This window comes from Anomaloglossus baeobatrachus, chromosome 3 (assembly GCF_048569485.1).
Source record: "Anomaloglossus baeobatrachus isolate aAnoBae1 chromosome 3, aAnoBae1.hap1, whole genome shotgun sequence".
Taxonomy (NCBI): Eukaryota; Metazoa; Chordata; class Amphibia; order Anura; family Aromobatidae; genus Anomaloglossus; species Anomaloglossus baeobatrachus.
Window position 1 is genome coordinate 64,770,377 of NC_134355.1, and position 5,307 is coordinate 64,775,683.

General features: G+C 41.9%; 1 long non-coding RNA gene across 1 annotated transcript; it reads left to right on the forward strand.

Annotated features, from left to right (window-relative positions):
* Nucleotides 1-3,900: 3,900 nt before the first annotated feature.
* On the forward strand, nt 3,901-4,535 carry LOC142294965 (uncharacterized). Its single transcript, XR_012751327.1, has 4 exons — nt 3,901-3,950; nt 4,081-4,149; nt 4,303-4,397; nt 4,484-4,535. It is a non-coding gene; the product is annotated as an uncharacterized LOC142294965 (long non-coding RNA).
* Nucleotides 4,536-5,307: the final 772 nt, after the last annotated feature.

The following is a 5,307-nucleotide window of genomic DNA, read 5'->3' on the forward strand; positions in this document are numbered from 1 at the left end:
CATGTCTCTGAAAGGCTATGTTGAGGACCTGCTAAATATATGACAAGCATTAGACAAATATTCCAGCTAGATGGCTCATATGAAACAGTGCTCAATAAAGCACATACCTTACAAAAATACTGTTGATTTAATAGGGAAAACAGCAAAGCTGTGGTGATGTGGGTCTATAAGGAAACGACATATAGAAAAAAATAAGTATGCCCTGTGTCAGGTGAAGATAATGACAGCCTCTTACTCGCATACCTTGTAATTGGTGGTTCAGGGTGAAGGCCCTCAGGATGATGTGCAGGGTGACTAGCGTGGAGGCGCTTTATATACTAAGTTGTGCGTCCACTTCCTATTCAGTGGAACGCAGTGTGCTGGCAGGTGAACCGCACGCCGCGCACGCGCAGTGCGCTGAACGCACCGCGCATGCGCCGGGCACGGAACACAGGCCAGTATGTGGGGATGTGTGTCGGCTGCGTCTAACTTACGTGGAACGCAGCGTGCTGGCCGGTGGAACGCACGCCGCGCCCGCGCAGTGTGCAATATGTCATACACACCACGCAGGCGCAGGGCACGGAGCACCGGTCAGTGTGAGGGGATTGGTGTAAGACGGAGGTGTATTTTGTGCAGTGTCCATCCCTATTTTGCAAGGGATGGACACATGTGATCTGGGCGGCGTAGTGCACACCACGCCCACGCAGCCCAATTGCTTGAACTACGTGGGCACCGGGCGCAGAACACCGGCCAGAGTGTGGGAGGACCTACATAAATAAATGACACATGGTGTTCTGGCACATGAATCGTGCATCGCTCATACCCAGCACAATATCCTGTGCAGCGTACTTGAGAAGCACGGAACATATGACAGTATGCAGATGATTATGAACATTAAGACAATATACTAGACCCCTTGACGTGCATATTAGTGCCAGGTAGTGCTCTGGAAAGGTGAGGTGACGTATTCTGGTCATGGGTGATTAGTGTCACGAGAGTTAAGAGGAACCTGGAAAAAGAAAAATAAATTAGTATAAGTAAAATGACTATATTGAGAACATTCATTGCTAGTCCGTCTACTGGAGTTTTACAATGGTTGATAGTAATAATTATTACTTTCCTAGCACGAGGAAGAGGAAAGGAAAAAGGAGAAGTTCATCAAAATCAAAAAAATCCATTTAGTACAATAATGACCTTAAGTCAAATGGAACAGGATCATACATGTACATCATATTCTCTATTGAGTCCTCTAGGTTCTAATGTATTCAAAGTGAATATCCAAAAAGACTCTCTCTCTTTTAGACTACGTATCCTATTCCCACCCCTACGTGCGGGGGGCACATGGTCAATTATCTGGTATCTTAACTGAGCAACAGTGTGGCCGTGTGTTACAAAGTGATATGGAATAGGCAGTAGGGTCTGTTTGCACCTTATCGTAGACTTATGTTTACTAATACGGTCTCGGATATGTTGGGTAGTCTCCCCAACATATCCGAGACCGCATGGACACTTAATTAGGTAAACCACAAATGTGGATTCACATGTGAAAAAATCATGTATAGGAAATATACGACCTGATAGGGGATGAGAAAAGGTGTCTCCTCTGGTTAAGTTGTTGCATTGTATGCAGTGATAACACGGGAAGTTGCCCTTTCTAGGGGTCCCCAAAAAAGTTTGCCTTTGTTTCCCTTTGTTGGATCCAATATCTGCCCTTACAAGGCTATCTCTCAGGTTTTTTGGTCTCTTGTTACAAAATAACGGAGGTTCTTTAAACTCTTCAATTTCAGGATATGATTTATTCAAAAGTGGCCAATGTCTGTTAATGATGTTTTTAAAGAGAAAAATAGAGATGCTTTTGATTCTTCAAACGTGTATTTATTTGTGCATGGATCACAGAGTTTACCAATTTCACAGCACAAACGGGTGGAACGGATTGTGTCCGATCCAACGCAACGTGAAAGGAGATCCTCCGAAATGAGTGAGAAATTTCTCCAAAGGGGTTATCCCATGACCATTGCTAATAGGAACATATCACAGAGACCTATTACCAACAGAAATATAGCCCGTATCCCATGTATCAATACATATCACCCCTTCTCTCCACTCTTTAAAAACATCATTAACAGACATTGGCCACTTTTGAATAAATCATATCCTGAAATTGAAGAGTTTAAAGAACCTCCGTTATTTTGTAACAAGAGACCAAAAAACCTGAGAGATAGCCTTGTAAGGGCAGATATTGGATCCAACAAAGGGAAACAAAGGCAAACTTTTTTGGGGACCCCTAGAAAGGGCAACTTCCCGTGTTATCACTGCATACAATGCAACAACTTAACCAGAGGAGACACCTTTTCTCATCCCCTATCAGGTCGTATATTTCCTATACATGATTTTTTCACATGTGAATCCACATTTGTGGTTTACCTAATTAAGTGTCCATGCGGTCTCGGATATGTTGGGGAGACTACCCAACATATCCGAGACCGTATTAGTAAACATAAGTCTACGATAAGGTGCAAACAGACCCTACTGCCTATTCCATATCACTTTGTAACACACGGCCACACTGTTGCTCAGTTAAGATACCAGATAATTGACCATGTGCCCCCCGCACGTAGGGGTGGGAATAGGATACGTAGTCTAAAAGAGAGAGAGTCTTTTTGGATATTCACTTTGAATACATTAGAACCTAGAGGACTCAATAGAGAATATGATGTACATGTATGATCCTGTTCCATTTGACTTAAGGTCATTATTGTACTAAATGGATTTTTTTGATTTTGATGAACTTCTCCTTTTTCCTTTCCTCTTCCTCGTGCTAGGAAAGTAATAATTATTACTATCAACCATTGTAAAACTCCAGTAGACGGACTAGCAATGAATGTTCTCAATATAGTCATTTTACTTATACTAATTTATTTTTCTTTTTCCAGGTTCCTCTTAACTCTCGTGACACTAATCACCCATGACCAGAATACGTCACCTCACCTTTCCAGAGCACTACCTGGCACTAATATGCACGTCAAGGGGTCTAGTATATTGTCTTAATGTTCATAATCATCTGCATACTGTCATATGTTCCGTGCTTCTCAAGTACGCTGCACAGGATATTGTGCTGGGTATGAGCGATGCACGATTCATGTGCCAGAACACCATGTGTCATTTATTTATGTAGGTCCTCCCACACTCTGGCCGGTGTTCTGCGCCCGGTGCCCACGTAGTTCAAGCAATTGGGCTGCGTGGGCGTGGTGTGCACTACGCCGCCCAGATCACATGTGTCCATCCCTTGCAAAATAGGGATGGACACTGCACAAAATACACCTCCGTCTTACACCAATCCCCTCACACTGACCGGTGCTCCGTGCCCTGCGCCTGCGTGGTGTGTATGACATATTGCACACTGCGCGGGCGCGGCGTGCGTTCCACCGGCCAGCACGCTGCGTTCCACGTAAGTTAGACGCAGCCGACACACATCCCCACATACTGGCCTGTGTTCCGTGCCCGGCGCATGCGCGGTGCGTTCAGCGCACTGCGCGTGCGCGGCGTGCGGTTCACCTGCCAGCACACTGCGTTCCACTGAATAGGAAGTGGACGCACAACTTAGTATATAAAGCGCCTCCACGCTAGTCACCCTGCACATCATCCTGAGGGCCTTCACCCTGAACCACCAATTACAAGGTATGCGAGTAAGAGGCTGTCATTATCTTCACCTGACACAGGGCATACTTATTTTTTTCTATATGTCGTTTCCTTATAGACCCACATCACCACAGCTTTGCTGTTTTCCCTATTAAATCAACAGTATTTTTGTAAGGTATGTGCTTTATTGAGCACTGTTTCATATGAGCCATCTAGCTGGAATATTTGTCTAATGCTTGTCATATATTTAGCAGGTCCTCAACATAGCCTTTCAGAGACATGACTCTCTAATATCATTTATTGATCTGGTTGTTGATTCATACCAGACTAAGGTAATTCTTGTATCATGCTTTGTTCATTCATTGCTAAATATGCCTTATATTGGAGTTGACAGACTGAGAGTTTATTTTGTCATATGGATTCTCATGATGTCTCTAATATGGAGTTATTTATTTTCTATAGAAAAAGGAGAATATCCTTTACAGAATCACTAATTCCTTCCATAGCGGCTGCTAATACGGAGTGTATAAGGTAGTCTTATGCTTTATGTTTCCTATACTCCGTCTGATCATACATATCAGTGAATTTCCCCAGATAAAGATATATATTGATCATAGTGTGCAGTATTTTTCATTTGTGTATGACACACAGATTATAATAATGTTCATATGTACATTTGTTTAGAATATCCCGTATATCTTCATTCAGACTCACATGGTACCTCACTTGTCAAAGTGGATCTCATTATCAACAACTTATCAGAAAATTTGATGCATAAGGTAGATAATGTATATGCACACTATGATCTTTTGTAAGATTCCTATATTATGTGACGTTCATACTAATATTTTCACTATTTGTACAGGATCTCAAGCATATTTACCCATTGATTCGTTGTGACGAGTGTTTATCATATATCACCTATCTAACATTTAGGTGGGTGTTTATTTATGACTTCATATCGAATATGTCATTTGTAATCCCATATTTCTCATAGGCTAGTTGATTGTATCGATAACTTTTGTCATGTTGTCATATATCTCAAAAAAATTGTGTATTTTTTTGTCTTTCAAAATTAGTCTTTGACAACATAATTCATGTGATAAACTTATGTGATGAACTATGTAAGTTTTTGTACCGAAGTGATTATCCTGTATGTTACTGTACAAAATGGATGTTTACCATCTGATCTTTTTTCTTAGATAAATATTCCATCCTTGATAAAGACCGTAAAACACGCGGTCGAAACGTTGGATGTGATTTGAGAAATTATTGTGATCCATGCACAAATAAATACACGTTTGAAGAATCAAAAGCATCTCTATTTTTCGTATTTTCATTCAGTGTGCCAGAGTTTTTCTCTTTTACATGAGCACTGACAGGCAGACCTCCTCACCCCTTTAACCTCTGCAGCACTCTTATGTCTATTTTGAAGAGACAACCTCTGGATATGAGGCTGAGCTTGAGCACTCAACTTCGTTGGTCGACCATAGCGTGGTCTGTTATGAGTGGAACCTTCCTTGTTAAACCGCTGTATGGTCTTGGCCAGTATGTTGCAGCTCAGTTTCAGGGTGTTGATAATCTTTTTTAGCCTCGACCATCTTTATGTAGAGCAACAGTTCATTTTTTTTCAGATCCTCATAGAATTATTTGCCATGAGGAGCCATGTTGAGCTTCCAGTGACCAGTA